Here is an 18,692-nt window from a genome sequence, read left to right on the forward strand (position 1 = left end):
TCCCTCCATTTGTGTCCTCTTTTTATTATTTTTTTTAAAAAATCCATCAAGTTCACTTTACTTGAGCATATACTCTTGCATGTGTGCTCTTCCACTGGAATGCGGTTGATCAACCACAGACCACACCCTTAAAGAAAATAAACTCACAGTATACCAGCATCTCCCAATAGCTCCTCAATGAGAGGTGGGGCGTTATACCCATCTCCTCTCTCCATACTGGAGTTTTGTCTGGTTTGAGTGTGACTGCTCACATTCAAGGTTTTATGTAGGTCTTATGCAGTGAGTTCATATGCACATCTGCCCTCCTGTGTCTGGAAAATAATTTCCTTGTACCCATCTGCTATCTCTGATTCGTAGAGTCTCTAGCAATGACTTCTGAGACTTGCTTGTGATAAAGATGTTTCACTTAAGATTGAGAATTCTGTAGTCTCTTACACTCTACTTCGTAACTAGTTGTGTTTCTCTGTGTTAATCCCATCTACTGAAAAATAAAAGCTTCTCTGAAGAGAGCTGAAAGATGTGCTAATCTACAGTTGTGCTGGTAAGCCGTTGAGAGTAGGTATATTGCATCTTAATAGTTTCTTCATTGAATATGCTATAAGCATTTCAAATGTTTATTATTTGACTTTGGTCAATTTATGCGACAGAAGCACAATCTCACATTCTAAAGGTTTTAATAGTATAATGTGTGCTTCAAGCCTGTATTACATAACCCAAGTAGGTTAATGGAAAGTTCTATGTTACACATTTAATAAGGACCCACTTGATGGAGGCTCTGAAGTGTTATAGCTGAGGTGTTTGGAGTCCCCAGTATCCTTAATGTGTAAGGAAAGAGAAGAACAAGATTGGACAGTCTCATAAGAGTCATTGGTTGTTTCCAGTTGAAAGTGATATGAGTTACTTCATTTCACTCAGCTGATTAAGACATGAATTCACCTAAGTACAAGAGGACTGGGAAATGAAAGGAACAAACAAAACATTTGATTGACATTGCTGGCTTTGCCTCATCAGGAAATGTGTATCAAACTAATAATTTTCATTGACTAAATTTTTAAAGTCAAAATGCCAAAATTCATTCATCAACTATAGTTATGCTTATTTTTCTGTTTATCCTCTACTCTAAATAACTGTAACAAATATCCTTCTGTCTAAATCATTGATTGCTTTTTAAATTATTTCATTAGGATAGATGAATTCAAAAGCATTTTAATTGCTACATCAAGTAATTTATATAAATTAAAGCTTTCATAATATCCAAATATTATCTAGAGTGGATGACCAAATTTATCCAGCTATGGAAATAATGAATGTGTTCGTTTTTTTTTTTTCAAACATTCATCAATCCACGGTTAATTTTGTACTTTTTCCATGAGGATGGAAGTTAGGAGTGAAATGATCTTCATTGTTTGTGGATTTTTATTTTTATTTTGAGTTTTATTTTTAGATATATGCTATAAAGTATCCCACTGTGGTTGAGCCAGGTTTTGTAGGCCTTCAATCCTAGCTACTTTGGAGGCTATAGTGGGAGAATTCCAAGTTTAAAGGTGACCTGCTCAATTAGTGAGAGTCTGTTTCAAAATGCAAAGTAAACTAGGCTTGGAGATAGCTCAGGGATAGAGCTCTCATTAACATGTACTTGAAAACTTAGGATCCATCCTGCAACCTAACAAAAGAAACAATGGAACAAAAAAATTTAGTTTGAAAAAAGAAAAAAGAAAATAATAGAAGGAAAACATTTCCTTGTTCTGGAAAAAAGGACTCAGAACTATTTAGGGCTCTTAGTAGGCTAATATAAAACTTTGTATGAACTGAAAAGAATATTTCTTTGTACATGTTTATGATAAGAAATTTAAAACATTATATTAAGTTAAAACATTATATTAAGTAACTCATCTATTAATAAATTAAAAAGTAAATCCAATTTTCTAAAGTTTAGAAGTAGCCATTTTAGCCTCTTGCAATTTTTTTCAGCATTTCCATTTTATTTATAGATTTATTTATTAAATGTTACTTATTTTTTGAGATTACAATGGCAGTTTTTCCACTGTTTCTTTCCTCCCTCCAAACTTCCAAGTAACATACAGACAATTCAGGTTGTGTTCCTAAATACATAAATAATACAACCTGAATTGCCTATATGTATGTGTATATATACATACATACATACATACATACATACATACATACATACATACATATAGTATATATGTTTTCAGGGCTTGCCACTTGGCAGATTAACTGGTGTGTTTTTCCCCAAGGGAGACTATTTCTACAACTCAGCATTTCTTTATAGTTCTTTGTCTTGGGTTGAAATCACCTTAATTTGTCCCCTTCCATGTTTGTATGTCTATTAGTGTCCTTCTTGTCCAGACAGTGCTTAGGCAGTCATGCTGGTGAAGCTTCATTTGTTACATTTCTATAAGACACAGTCTCACAGCAAATTTTCTGTTTCTCTAACTCTTAAACCATTTCTGCCCTCTCCTGCACAATGATCCTCCAGTCTTAGATGGATAAATTGGGGCATATATCTATCAGTTCGGACTGAGATCTGCAACACTGTGCTTTGGTTGGTTATGGCTTTCTATAATGGCTTCTATCTGTTGCAAAGAGAATTTCCTTTATGAGGGCTGAGAACACATGTATCTGTAGATATAAGGATGAACATAGAATGTAGTTATGGATTATGCAGATTTAGTCAAGTGGCACTTGAGGACTCTCTTCCAAGATTCATGACTTCACTAGCCCTGGGTGTTTGGGAAGGTCTCTGGTAATAAGCACAACATGTCTCTTGTTGAGTAGACCTTAAACCCAACTAGAGAGCTCTTGAAAAATGTCAAGGTATGTGTATAAATATCATAACTTTATAGTTCCTGTGTTGTGTTGATCATTCTTGGGGTTTACAGACTTCATAGTAAGGTAGTACTATTGGTTGCTTCCATATTTGTAAGCAATCCAGGTACCATGAATTCTAATCCTTAGGAGGAAGTTTTCAGGTAAGATCTAGCTTGGGTCCTCTGGGCCCTTTATTCAAAGTCATGGTGTCTTCAGCTATATGGATTAACTTCCAGCTCTAAGGGGCAACTAAAGGCAATAGCAATCACCTATAATGTTTGGGAGTCTTATGGACAACCCTGATCAACAATTCAAAAGAGGCTTCTTATGCCAGGTGTTGAGGATTTTGTTAGATGGTCTAAGACTCTTAAGGGAAACATTGCCAGTCTGGATGGGAAATTTCATTTCAACTGCATATGTTTATGCATATACAAACCTACATGTATTACAAGTTTATTTAGGTAGTCAATAGAATGATTCCTTATGTCAACTCCTTCCCCCTTTTCCTGTATTTACCTCTTTTCCTCCTCCCTCATCAAAGTCCCCCTGGTATATCTCAAACATTTATGTGGAAAGTTCATGATTTCATTTTTCTTCATAGTTGACATTATTCCACAATATGTATGTACCACAGTTTCATTATCCATGTCAATTGAAGGACATTTAGGCAGGTTTCCTTTTTTATTGATTTAATTGAGCTCTTCATTTTTCTTTGCTCCTCTTCCTTCCTCTCCCTTCCCCTTCAACCCTCTCCCATGGCCCCCATGCTCCCAATTTACTCAGGAGATCTTGTCTTTTTCTACTTTCCATGTAGATTAGATCCATGTATGTCTCTCTTAGGGTCCTCATTGTTGTCTAGGTTCTGTGGGATTGTGAATTGTTGGATGGTTTTCTTTGCTTTATGTCTAAAAGTCACTTATGGGAGTGAGTACATATAATATTTGTCTTTCTTGGTCTGGGTTACCTCACTCAATATGATGGAAAAAAGAAAGCATATTTAACAAATGGTGCTGACATAATTAGATATCAACATTTAGAAGAATGAAAATAGAGCCATATCTATCACCATGTACAAAACTCAAGTCCAGATGGATCAAAGACCTCAACGTAAAGCCAATCATACTGAACATCATAGAAGAGACAGTGGGAAGTATACTTAAACACATTGGCACAGTGTGGGGATCGCGTTCCACACCACCCACCTCCCACGAGTTCCATATTGTCCTAGGGGTTAAAACACAAGATGCGCACACACACAGATACAGAGTTCCAGTCATCCTGAAGAAGAGAATGCCCAATTTATTCAACTTAATCCAGGGTTAAATACTTTTGGCCCCAGTAAAGAAAAACTCCTCCCACCCAGAGGGGGCTGGGGAAATTGACCTCAGGCAGGTGGTCGAGGATGCAAGGCGGTGTCAGACAGGTTAGATGGGCCTTGGAGCCTGAGCTTCTTTCAGGCAGGTTGAGAAATTACCATTTTAAAGTAAAATAGACTCCTCAGGCTATTGTACCAGGCTGTAGCAGAAGCTTAGCTGGTAAGCGTAAACATTACTTGCATCCTGTGTTTTGGCCTCAAGGAACAGGGAGGACAGGGCCTCACAGCACAGGAGACCACTTCCTAAATATAACCCCAATAGCATAGACACTGAGAGAAAAAATTAATAAATGGGACCTCCTGAAACTTAAAAGCATTTGTAAAGCAAAGGACATATCAGACAAAACAGGCCTACATAACGGGAAAAGATCTTCACCAACCCCACATAAGACAGAGGACTTATCTCCAAAATATACAAAGAACTCAAGAAATTGGTCATCAAAAGAACAAATAATCCAATAAAAAAAATGGAGTACAGACCTAAACAGAGAACTCTCAACAGAGGAATTTAAAAGAGGTTTCCTTTTTCTAGATATTATGAATTGGACCAACAAGATTGAGTGTGGATCCACGGAGTAGGATTTCAAGTTCTTTTGTAACACTGGAGCATCCATCTTTAGCCTACAGACCCATAATATCTGGCAGACTTTTCCATGAAGCAGGAAATTTCAAAGACAGTTCTGCTTATATTGACAGTTTGTCAGTCACTTTCTTCTGTGTTCTGTAGAATGTCTGGCATACTCTTTCATAAAGCAGGACACCTGAAGGACTTTCACACTCACCTTTTTAAGGCAACTTTACAAGTCATTTCTCTGTGGGTCCTGCATGTCCAGTTTATGTAGCATACCATCAATCAGTCCAAGCAAGAGCAGTTTCTTGGCCAAATGGCTAGCAAACTCCATAAGGAGCCTCTTTGATGCCCATCATCCACTTAACGTAGATTGGTGCTGCCAGGAGCAGATGTGTCTCATTGTCACAAAAAGTCTTAAGTTCTTAAAATATTTTAAATACCATATTCTTTTAGTTTCTGAAAGGTTTGAAGAATACCTATCCATTTGAAATATATCTCCTTATATCTAGAAAACCTAAATAACATGACTAGAAGCTTGACTATTATAGATGACTATCTATTAACCTGCTTTTCTCAATTATACATTATATTTTTAAATGAACTGCACAAACACAATACCTTAATCAAGAGCAGAAATATACATGTAACAAAATTAACCTTTAATTTATATCAATAAATCAAAATCCACAGCAAGGCAAAGTATTCATCTCTATAGCATACCACCCTTTAAATGTAAATGATCATTTATAAACAATATTTGGGAATTTGGGCATAGTTTTTCCAAACTGCTTCCTGCATTTTGTTGAGAAAAATAATTTTGGGTTTCATGAAGACCTTTCAGGGGTTCATGGTCCTTCAAACCATATTAGTCTGGAAGAAATCCACAGGTTCTCATCTTCTCTGGAAACAATAACAGAACTTCTTTTCTAAAGCACCAAATTTTAAAATCAAGATACCTTTAAAGTATATATGTTGGTTTAGCTTAGCAAGCCCCAGATTCAAATATCTCTCTGTAGTTAAAAAGTTCAAAGAAAACGCAATAATATACATAATCCAGAGTCTCTGTGCATATTTTACCTTTATGTGGTTTATTTTTCTTACTCTATTACTTTTATCAAGTTTAATATTTATTATATTATTTTTGCTTCTCTGATCTATGACTGAATTCTTTTATATTACTTTTATTGTCCCTTTACTCTTTTTCTTCTCTCTCCCAAGCCTACATACATTTATTTAACTCTGTGACCTATTTCGAGGTCTTTTTATTTCAATCTATCTTCATTGCATACTGTAATTATTTTCTGACCAGGAGTGCTTTAAAATGGCAAGCAGCTTCGTTACTGTGACCCTGGATACTGGCTCTGCCTCTTTCTGTCTTTCAGTACGGTGGAGGTAATTCACTGCTTACTCTGGAACCGCTGGGAGGGATTGCACTCACCACATCAACTCTGGTAAGCAGTTGGTCCATGCTACCACCAAGTAACTTGCAATATGGCTACCAAGAAGCTGTACTAATTCTCTGTGTTTGTCTCTGTGTGTGTCTAGAATTCCTTTTCAAGTTCTCTCTGGTTTTATGTGAATGTAAGTTGCTCCTCATTGGTGTACCATTTTGTACCCACATAAATAGGGGATATTGGCCTGTAGTTTTCTTGCTATTTTTTCTAAAACCAGGTTTTGGTATTAGAGTGATACTGGCTTCATAGAAGGAATTTGAGAATATTTGTTCTGTTTCTATGTTTTAACAGTTTAAGAATTACTTGTAAGCTGAATTTTGACAGTTCAATAGAGTTCTGCTGTGACTCCATCTAGCCTGGACTATTTTTTTTAAGCTAGAAGACTTTTTATTATTATTTCAAGCTTTCATTTATTATGAATCTAGTTAGGTTGTTTATCTCTTCTTGATTTAACTTTTGGTCATTTGCCTGAATCTAGAACTATCCAATTCTTTTGGGTTTCCTGCTTAATGGAGCATAGATTTTTAAAGTATTCCCTTAAAATATCCTGAATTTCTTTAGTGTCTGTTGAAGTGCTTCCATGATCACTTCTGATTTTTTATTTAATTTCTGAAACTTTAATTTGGGATCTCTTTTTCCTTCTTTCTATTGGTCAATTGGGTCAAGGGTTTGTCATTCTTGTTTATCTTCTCAAAGACCCTGTTCTTAGATTCATTGATTCTTTGTTTCTGACTCATTAATATCTACTCTGATTTTTATTATTTATTGTCATCTAGCAAGTTTGGATTTGTTGTATTCTTGTTTGTTAAAATTCCTTTAATGTGTCTCAGGGGTTCCATTGCATTTTGTTTTCATTTTCATTTAGTTCCAGGAAATTTCTTATTTTTTCTTGATTTCCTCTTTGATTCACTCATCATTCCTTAATGAATTGTTTAATCTCCATGAGTTTTGTATTTATTAAATATTTGCTTTCTGTCAATTTTAGGTTTTATGTATTTTAGTCATACAAGATACACAAGTTATTTCAAAATTTCTGATATTGTAAATATTTGTTTTGTGTCCTAGGATGTTATCTATTTTAGAGAAGCTTCCATGTGTAGTTGAGTAGAATGCATATTCCTTTGCATTTGAGCAAATATGTGTTACGTAGATAAGTTAAGTCCAGTGACAGGTAGCATCACTTCATTATTATGTGTATCTGCTTTTTCTGTGCAGTTGAGAAAGGGAGGTGCTGTAGTCACTTACTGTTACTGATTTGATGTTCATCTCTGTCTTTAATTTCAGTTGTACGTTTTAGCGCCAAAGTTTGGTACATGTATATTTAGGATGACAATATATTCTTGTCCAATTATTCCCTTGATTAAAATGAGGTGTTCTTTATGTCTTCTGACAAATTTTAGTTTGAAGTCTTATTCTATCAGCTGTTATGATAGGGACACCTGCTTACTTTCTTCTTCGATATACTTGGAGTAGATTTTTGTTCACCTGTTTACTCTTAAGTGGTATCTATCTTTAAAGCTAACATGTGTTTCTTGTAAACTACAGATATATGGGTTTTGTTTCTTTATCCAAAAATGGTGTTGATTGCCATCATTGTATTGTTGAATTTTGGTATTGTTGTTTGTGCTCCAGGTAGCGCTTGTATTTTAGTAGTTATAGCTTTGTATTTCTTTCTACCACCAAAGATATTGTTTCCTGTATTTTCTTTATGTTTGATTGTGGGATAAAAATTTATTAGATTGTTTATATCATGGAAAGTTAATTTCTCCTTCAATTATGGCAGGTAGCTTTGGGGTATATATTATATTGAGTTAGACCACGGTCTTTTAGGACTTGGAATGTATTGTTCTGGGTTCTTTGTTTTTCCAAGTTTCCATTGAGAAATCAGTTGCCATTTTGATGAGTTTTTCTTTGTATATATTTTTTTTCTCTTTTAGCTTTCAATATTCTTTCATTGTTCTATAACCTTAGTTATTTTTTATGTTTCTTGTATCTGTATGGTTGTGTCTTTCCTTATTTTTGGGAAGTTTCCTTCTAGGATTTTGTTGAAGATCTGATCTACATCATGTCTCACAATTCCTGTATGTTCCTTTATCATGTTTTAATTTTTTTCATATTTTTAATTATTTTGTCCAGGTCCTCTATTTTACCTTTGAGTCCTGATATTCTATCATCTGAATGAATCATTCTACTTGTAAGACTTTCCTTTGAATTTTCTAGTTGAGTTTTTGGGCTTTTTAATTTAATCTTTATTGCAACTTGAATTATCACCAATTTCTCTAGCTTATATTGAATTCTATTTTAAAATCTTGGATTGCCTTTGTTATTTCTATCAGCCTTATATTTGTGTTTTTGGGGCATAACTCAGGCATTTATTCTCATTAGCTTTTTTTCTCCTCAATTTAATTGTTTCTTTATAACTACATTACACTCCTTGAATCCTCTTATGAAGTTTATGACTGATCTTTTAAAGTCTCAGTTCTGAGGTTTATCTAGTAATTCTTATTGGCAAACATTTTTATAGTACTGGTGGGTTAGGTGCAGGATGTACTTTCTTGACTTTTTAATGTTTGTACTTTTGTGATAAGATCTAGGCACATGGAATTCTTTCTTTCTTCCTTTCTTTGTTTCTTTCTTAGGAAGTAAACTCTAGAATATATACACTCAAATCCAGAGGTTAAATTCACAGATCACAAAAGGTCAGAGAGCTTCTAGTGGCCAATAAACAAGGCAGCCTGGCCTACCCCGGCCGGGCTCTCCTGCCCTGCCGCACTGTTCAACCCGATGCAGAGGGTCGTGACACAGCCACTGCGATGTTGCTAAAGAGGCCTAGTGCTTTGGGCCCCGTGTCCCTGTGCTGGGATTAAGGGTCAAGCTGCTTGCAGCACTCCCAATCAGTTATGGCAGATGGCAGGGGTTTCAAACAGCTTGCTGGAACTTCAAAGGGAGCTTGTGCTGTGAGTTCTTTGACTCACGTTGCAAGGAAAAATTTAAAAATCCGTGCAGAACAGGGCAAAGTAGGCCGGCAGAGACTGTCCGGACCTATGTATCCTGGGAGGCGTGGAGGTTATGGCTGAGGGAGGGCTCGTGCCAAGCCGAGCTGGCCAAGCCGAGCTGGCGGCAGGTAGCCAAGCCAGAGGCCGAGCTGGGGGTGGGGGGGTGGGGTGGTTCTTAAACCAAACACTGGGCGCCAAATAACGGCAAATCAATCCCACACCAGTTATGTTTTAAGGGGTTATTTATTTTGGGGGGTAAAACTTACATACACCATAAACCGTCAGGAAGGGAGCCTAGTTGCTGGAGCAGGAGCCAGGAGCAGGAGCCGGGACCAAGCTTGGAACCAAGAGGCCCAAGCCGAGCTCTGTGGCTCTTTTTAAAAGAGAAATATACCACGCCCCAGTGGGCTGGTATTTCAGCGGCTATTGGCTGACGGAGCAGAAGGCGCTCCCACAGCACCGTGGGCTCGTGCTTCAGTGACTATTGGCTGAAGCAGCAGAAGATACTCCCACAGCACTAAGTATAGAGTTTAGAGCTAAATTAAGAATTGGGTAGGGTGTCTTGAGCTGAGGATCAGGCAAATCCCTCTGGCTAGACCCTAGAGAGGGATGTACAGGATCTGACTTGGTGGAGGGGTTAGATGTGGCCTGGAGCACTTCTTAACATATAGTAAAATACAGCAAAACCAAAGGGTACAAATATGGAATAGTGTATGATTCATAGACAGAGAGATCTAATATATATCATGAGAATTACAGGTGACATTATTGTGTAAACTAGCTTGATAAGACAGTAAGTTTTTAGGTGCTTTTACCGTATGTATTTATTATTATACATATATGTAGGCACACACAAAAAGGTTATAAGTTAAGTGATAGGTGTATTTATTTGCTTGATTGTAATACTCATTTGACTATGATTTTATATAATAAACTACACTGTTGTATAAATACAATAAATAAATTGATATATTATTAATCACTTTATCCTAAATATTACTAAATTCTAAGAAATGTGTTGTTTATAAACAGATTCAGAATTTGTGGAAGTCTATAGTTATATCATAGTCCTAAAATCTGTTAGTTGTCTAAATGAAAGAATATTGAAATATTTATAGGTAAATCCTTGATTAAACCATTATCTCATAAAAGAAAAGCTTATTCACCAGTCAAATTTCAAAAACTCATGATGGACAGAAATATGACCTTCACCATACTGAGCAAAGCAAATCAGCTGTCTCAGAACCACTGATAAATGACTGACAGTAGATACCACTAAATAGATGAGCACTATCCTGTTCCGTTTTGAAGAGAGGGAAAGGAAGGTGAGAGAGATTCTGTGCATGTTCTAGAAGATTGATGAAGCCCTCTAATGTAAGTTCATTCAAATTTGGAGTAAAGTAGAAAAATTAAAAACATCCTTTACAGGAAATAAAAACAAACAACATTTTTATAAAATATGTGTGCATTAGTCCATAGACCACATGTTCATACTCCTTTTACTTGTAAAGAGGAAATCTCAGGAGACAGTGTTGTGATGGGCTAGGAAGCCTGGTGTGCAAGTCTGGGTATCAAATCTGCTGTATGTTAATGGTGACAGCTATGTATCTGCCATTAAATTAGTTAAACTCTCAGCTGCCCACTTTCCTCATCTTTAAAATGAAAAAGATCAAGCTAAAACTAGTAATTCTGTAATTTGCCTTTGTGGGCCATCAAATAAAAAAAGTAAAGGCAGGGATGAATAGGGGAATCCATGTGGTATGGTAAAACTCATGTTTTATATAAAAGACATAAAGTATGGAGAGACTGTGGTCTGTGAGAACACGTGGCAGGCATGAGATCTGATCTTAGTCTTTTCTGATATCAAGTCCTCTGTAGGCAGAGGCTGCTTGTTCGCTTCCTGGGCTGCCCAGACTCAAAATAATCACACAGAAACTATATTAATTGCACTACTGTTTAGCCAATAGTTTAAGCATATTTCTAGCTAGCTCTCACATCTTAAATTAACTTATTTTTATTCATCTGTGTACCGCCATGTGATTGTGGCATATTGGTAAGGTTCTTTCCAGAGTCCGGCATCTGTGTCCTGCGGTGACTACATGGCTTCTGTCTGACTCCTCCTACTCTCTCCTCCTCTATCTGCTTGGAATTCCTGTCTTGCCCTATTCTGTGCTTCGATAGGCCCAAAGCAGCTTCTCTATTAACCAATAGCATTCACAGCATACAGAAGGGAACCCCACATCAGTCCTCCCACCTTGCTAAAGTCATAGGTACTGAATTTGCCATAAGAAGCCATTGGTAAGAAGCCCAGCAGTTCAACTGTATAACATAGATTTGAGAACAGAAGAAGTATGCATGCTTAGAACTTAGACTACTGTAGACCATCACAGGAAGTGACAAACATGGGTAACGTGTGTTTGCTAATTTACATTTAGTATATTTGCATGTGTGTTTATTGTAGTGTATTTCACGCATGAAAACTAATTATTTAAAATGTCTGACACATCTCAACAAAGTCAGAACATTTCTCATGCAGGTAACATTTACAAACATATATGAGACAAATGGTAGTGTTTGCAACATATAAAGAACTACAAATGAGTATGAAAAAAGCAACACTTCTAAAATAATACTGGAGAAGACACAGGAAAGGACAGTTTACAAAATAGGAAGCCAATCATGAACACATACTCAAGCTTGGTAATCATTAAGGAAGCTCACATAGGTGGGGGATTGCATTACTTAGCCGTCAGAAGGATAAAAGGTCTACCACATAGTGTTAATTGCACTATATGGCAAAGATGCGCATGCACACACTGTATCCAGCAATGCCTCCTGGAGGGAATAGGCACCTTGAAGATTTCCTGCAAGTGTGCAGAAGTATGTGGGAGGATACCCTTACACATTGCATAAGATGGCATTAAAAAGTCTAATAGGAGATTATAGGAACAGACGCATTAGCTACAGAGTAAATGTTGTCTAAGCAGCTGTTAAGTGAACAAAGTAGTTCCATATGTACAATGGAAGACAACCTAAACAGTGTTGAAGCAGATGGGCAAAATGAATACAGTCAGGAATAACACCCAAATAATGTTCATACGCTTCTACATAACAGTAAGTGAGAGAGAGAGAAACTGGTGGGAAGGAAACTGGCAGCATCTGGGAATTCTGGAAAATGGATAATACATAGATGATGGAAGACTGCATTTGCGTGTTGCATATTTAGCGGATTTTTGTAAGCTTATCACAAAACACTTAAGAAGGACCAGAGTTCACAGGCAAATAAAGCTGGGTGATGATGTTGAAAGAGCAATGTAGTTTTCAGAAGAGCACCTTGCTATTAGATGCTGCCCTTGCTTCCCTCCTAGACTGTGTTCTCATCTCCCAACTTTTTTTTTTTCAACAACATGCAGATGTTAATTTTGAGAGGTCAACTCCTTGATCCAGTGGCAGAACAATATGGATTACTCTTTTAGAATAGCCTAATACCACTTAGCTTCAGGGAGAGGGACAGGATTTTGGTAGCAATTTTCGGCACTGCTCTGCTTCTGTGTCAGTAGTTTGTAAATTATGAGCTCTAAATGAAAAAGCTCAGACTTTTGTATGCTCCCATTGAGGATTGACATTCAAGGTAAATCATGGCCACAAGAGGGTACAGAGAAATGGCTTTAAGTCGCCAGACTATCTAACTTATGTAAGACTTCTTTCAATTGGTTGACATTCTATTTAAGGTACTCAGTTTTTATTCATAATGTATTTTACTGAATTTTCCATTACTATTCATAGAATATTAACTCACGTATGCACATCCAAACAAAATTGAAATATAAGCCACTCCAAGAAACTTGATTAGAGAAATGTTATCAGCTATAGGTATTCTCCATGGCAACCACCACTTAGGAATCCATAAGATTCTTCTGGAATAGGAATTTGTAGGCAAATTGGCTGTTTGTGCAGGGGTTTTATTCCTTTTTTCCTTTTTTTACGTTTTTATTGTTTTTATTAAGCTATACATTTTACTCTGCTCCCCTCCCTTCCTCTCCCTTCTTCTTCAACCCTCTACCTGGTCCCCATGCTCCCAGTTTATGCAGGACATCTGTCTTCTTCTAGTTCCTATGTAGATGAGATCTGTGTATGTCTCTCTTAGGGTCCTCACTGTTGTCTAGGTTCTCTGGATTTGCGAATTGCAGGCTGGTTTTCTTTGCTTTATGTCTAAAAGCCACTTACTTTCAGCTCTAGGAGCCTGTCTTGGTCAGCATTCTATGGTTGTGAAGAGACACCATGACCACAGCACCTCTTGTAAAAGAAAGCATTTAATTGAGGCTTTCTTACAGCTTCAGAGGTTCAGTCCATTATCCTCATGGGAGGAACATGGTGGTATGCAGGCAAGCAGACTTGGTGCTGGAAAAGAAGCTTAGAGTTCTACATCTGGATCTGCAGGGAGCAGGGAGAGAGAGAGAGAGAGAGAGAGAGAGAGAGAGAGAGAGAGAGAGAGAGAGAGAGAGAGAGACCAGACCTGGCTTGAGCATTTGAAACCCTCAATCCCACTGCCAGTGGCATACTTCCTTTCCACACCTCCTAATCATTGTTAAGTAGGACAACTTCCTGATGACCAAGCATTCAAATCCATGAGCCCTTGGGAACTATTCTCAGTCAAACCACCAGAGACCCAGCTGATGTGGACCTATGCAGGTCCTGTGCCTGCTATGCTACCTCAGTTTCTGGGGGTTCATGTGTGCATCAATCTTGTTGGTTGAAAGGACTTTGTTTTCTGGGTGTCCTCCATCCTCTCTTGTTCTTTCACTTCTCTTCTGTAGGGTTTACTCAGCCCTGAGAGAAGATAAAGACATCCTGTTAGAAACACATCCTGGCTGTGTATTCCAAGTTCTCTCACTCTGAATAATGTCTGACTGTGGATCTCAGTATTTGTTCCCATCCACTGCAGGAAGAAGCTTCTGTGATCATGGCTGAGCAAGGCACTGATCTATGGGTGTAGAGAATGTCGTTAGGAGTCATATTATTGTTCTGTTTTTGTTTTAGTTTGGGGGTGTTTTTTAGGTTTGGATCTTTTTAAACAATAGTATTTGGCTTTATCCTAAGTCTGTGGGCTGTCAAGTCTCAGGTTCTTAATCATCAAAACACTGTTGATTATGGGTTCCGTCTTGTGGAGTGAGACTTTAGTCAGACCACTTATGGTTACTCCCACAAGCTTTGTGCCATCATTGCCACGGCACATCTTGTAGGCAGGTCACCGTGTCTATGCACGCATTTATGGCTGGGTTGGTGTTTACAGAGTATTTTTCTCTCCCAAGAATACTAGGAGTGATGGCTCTATATACACCCCAGCTCAACTTTTTCATATTCAATGAGTTGTGTAGGTGTTGGCTTCCATAATGGGGTCTTGGTGTCGAGTTGTATGTGTGGTGACTCCCCACCTTTCTCTTGACTGTGCAGACTTTCCACGTTGGGTAACTATGGAGTATTTCCAACATTCTCATCTCTTTCATATGCACCTACTTTATTCCCTCCCAGGAATACATCCCACAGTGACATTTAAAGATTATCGGGGCTCACTTGATTCATTGCAGGAAGCCTTGCGAAGCTTTAGTAGCATTTTTAATTCTGTCTGCTGTCGCGGTGAGTGGTGCTGACATGCTTAGGAGGTTTGTGGTCTTTCCTGGAACCTGCTTTCCTCAAAAATGCAATTGAATTTTTCACACTTGAACTCTGACATTTCTCTCATAACTGAGTGGAGTTTCACAACACATTTAAAATATTTCTGAGGCTGGGCATATGTTCCTGTTTATCCAACATGAAGCTGAGGCCTCTTTGAACTTTCATCTCTTGATAACGTGTCTTGTGGTTTCGCATCACAACACTCTAGGATTGGAACTCTTTGGAGGCTCTTCTTTCCAAAGGACGGTTTCCCCTTTTCTCCTCACTCATTTTAAACAGCTGTCTGAGGAATGCAGCAGAAGAAAGATGTGGTGGCCAATGCCAAAACGCTGTACCGTACCCTCCACTTTCTCAGCAGGGAATTTCCTAAAGCGTCATTATCTTACATATATTTAAATTCTTACCCTCCCTCCTTGTGTACTGTAATGAACCACTGTGGCTTCAGGAGCTCTGTCTGTGCCAGATGGCTTTGCTCTTAGAGTTGAACCCCTGAATTTTTCCCAGTGCTTATTTTCCACTGCGATTGTTTCTCACAGCTCTGGCAAGGTTAGCATTTTACAGGCTCACCTCTTTCAGTAACCAAAATGAGAAGAGTGCAGGTTGAATATTCTAAAACACGAAAAGTCATCTATAGCAAGGTCTGACTTCTTTTTATGTAGTGCTTTTTTTTTTTTTCTATTTGGCTCAGAACGACCTGACAAAGACTTTTCCTTGGCTCTTTAACACCTCCTTTGCACACCACGAGAACATCATCCAGGATGCATTTGGCCTCTATCTGTCATGAAAACTTGGTGAGATATTTCTCTGGAGCTCCTCCAGCACTGGAGAGACACATGGCATCCTTTTACACCTCCAGGAAAGAAGGGAGGAACTCAAAGAACCTCCCTCACTGCCTGCTTCCTTGATTGGCTCCAAAGTACCAGTTGTACTGAAGTGTTGGCTCCTTATACTCAGAAAATATTACCTTCCTAGTTCCTCCTTTTCAGACATTATTCTACTCAATTGTTCTTCTTATACCATAGGTTATAATTTAGTGCATAAAGTAATAATGTTGTTTAAGAGCCAGTAATTATTTGAATCACAGGAAAACAAAACTTTGGCATTGTCTAATAGATCAGAATATATGATTTTTAATAACTTTTACTATTAAATCAACCTGTGCAAGCTGATTGTCTTTAAATATGATATGAGAACTATTTCTTAATTAAAATTTTTTTAATATATTTTGATCATGCTTTTCTGCTCCCCAAACTCCTCCCAGGCCTCATTTCACTTCCCTATCTACCTAACTTCATTCTCTCTCTCTCTCTCTCTCTCTCTCTCTCTCTCTCTCTCTCTCATCAGAAAACAAAAAAAAATCAAAACAACAACAACAAAAAACCTAGCAAGACAAAAAACATATCAAAATGAAACAGAAGGTGACTCTCTTACCCAAACACAAACCTTGGGGTCTGTTTTGTGTGGGTCAGCCACTACTGGGCATAGAGTCTGCCCTGGAGTGTGGTTGATATATGTGTGCCACAACATTGGAGAAAAATGGCATCCCTTTGCCCTATGGATATCAATTACAAATAGTTTTTCGATGATGGTTGGGACTTTATGTCTATTTCCCCTTTTTAGAGCTAAGATTGTTATGCCCAGTCCATGGGGACCCCAAACAACCACCAGGGAGACCAACTCACTGAAATGCAAAAACAAGGTTTATTAGGTACATGTTACAAGCTGGCAAGGACCTTGTCAGCATAGCAGTGAGAGGAAGTACCCCGCCCTTCTATAAGGTATTATTTAAAGGCAAAAAATAGATAAGTTACATTAGCAGGGTGTGGGGTGACAAATTCAATCCTGATTGGTTGACATTTGTCTAGAGGTGTCCTGGTGAAAAGTAAAGAGTGTGTGCTGGCAGGTGATCTTATCTACAATGGTTAGAATGTTAGGAATTTTGTTTGGATGATCTGTTCCTGGGTGGTGCCTAGGTAGTCTCAGTTTGAGGTCTTTCTTGCAACCAGGTGTTGCCTTAGCAAAAACTACTGATAGAAAAATCACATATGCGAAACAGTTATCAAGTAAGATAACTGTTTAATTGCAGTTAAAATATTTTTATCTGCTTTATTGTATACCATAACTAAGGAAAACTATGATTATAACTATCTATTCTTCAACTCCATCAAAGACTCCAGAAGGATATAACATTACCTAAGTAAACAGAAAGTGCATTGTAAGCAACTTCCAAAACTCTAGAAATGACAGAGATATCTCACTGCTTGGACAGTCACCCAAAGTTCTTCTGTATTGTTGGGGCATTCATCTTTAACCTACAGGCCCATAGTATCCAGCAGACTTTTCCATGAAGCAGGAAATGTGTAGATCTGTTCTGCCTTGTAATGGCAAAGTTCATCAGTTGCCTTCTTCTGTGTCCTGAAGAATTTTTGACAGACTCTTTCACATAGCAGGAACCCCAAAAGACCATCTCACGTTAAGGCAAGTTCAGCAGTCATTTCTCTGTGGGTCCTGCATGTCCAGTTCATACAGCATAACATCAAGCAGTCCAGGAAAGAAAAGTTTCTTACCCAAATGGATAACCAATGCCATAAGGAATCTCTTCAATGCCCGTCTTCCCTTAGAAATAGCTTGGTGCTGTCAGAAGTAGGTGTGTTTCAATGTCATAAAAAGTCCTAAGTTCTTAAACATTTTGAATGCCATATTCTGCAGTCTTTGAAAGGTTTGAAGAATGCCTATCCTTCTGAAATACAACTCTGTGCATCTAGAAAATCTAACAGAAATGACTACAAGCTTGACTATTATTGATGATTATTGATTAACCTATATTTCTTAATTATACATTACATTTTTAAATGACCTGTACAAACACAATACTTTAATCAAGATCAGAAATACGTATAATAAAATTGACATAAAATTAGTATCAATAGAGCAAGATCCATACCAATGCAAAGTATTGATCTCTATAGCATACCCACTTTAAATGTAAACAAACATTTATAAACAATCATTAAGAGAATTTGGGCATAATTATCTCCAAAATATTTCTTGCTGTTTTGGGGCAAAGTAATTTTGGGGTGATCACAGAGATTTTTCAAGTTATTTTGGTTCATCAAACCACATTAGCCTGGAATGAATCCACAGGTTCTCATCCTCTGTGGAAACAAAAGAAGAACCTCTTTTCCAAAGTAACATATCCTTAGACATCAAGACACATTTAAAATATATATGCTGGTTTAGCGTAGCAGTCCATACAATGAAGTGTCTCTCTTTACTTAGCTCCTTCACAGTCAAAAAATTTAAAGAAAACATAATAGTATACATAATCTAGACTCTCTGTGTATATTCCATGTTTATGTGGCTTATTTTTTCTTACTCTATTACTTTTTCTACAAGTTTGATATTTATTGTTTTTACTCTTTTAATCTATGACTGTACTATTTTATATTACATTTAATATCTCTTTACTCTTTTTCTTCTATCTCCCAAGCCTACATATATTTTTTTAAACACAACTAGAGGTCTTTATGTCTGCATCTATCCTATTGTGTATCTGAAATCCTTTTCTGTCCAGGAGTGCTTCTTAAAATACTAAAGCAGTTTGGCTAGGACTAAGGGTGCTTTGCCCTTTGGCTCTGCCCAGTCCATCATGGCGGAGGTCCATTCATTGCCTCTGAGACTGCCAGGTGGGAGCCGTCCTCACCACCTCAACTCTGATAACCAGTTGCCCCAGGCTGCCACTAAGTAACTTGCAGCACCACGTGGCCCACAAACCTCATTTAAATGCT

General features: G+C 37.6%; 1 long non-coding RNA gene across 1 annotated transcript in view; it reads left to right on the forward strand.

Moving 5' to 3' along the window:
* Positions 1–2,273: 2,273 nt before the first annotated feature.
* The window catches only part of LOC125387968 (uncharacterized), a 56,322-nt gene continuing 39,903 nt past the window's right edge, over positions 2,274–18,692 (forward strand). The window contains exon 1 of the long non-coding RNA XR_007228055.3: positions 2,274–6,229. This is a non-coding gene — a long non-coding RNA (uncharacterized LOC125387968). The remainder of the gene's footprint in view (positions 6,230–18,692) is intronic.

This window comes from Myodes glareolus, chromosome 11 (genome assembly GCF_982192425.1).
Source record: "Myodes glareolus chromosome 11, mMyoGla1.1, whole genome shotgun sequence".
Taxonomy (NCBI): domain Eukaryota; kingdom Metazoa; phylum Chordata; class Mammalia; order Rodentia; family Cricetidae; genus Myodes; species Myodes glareolus.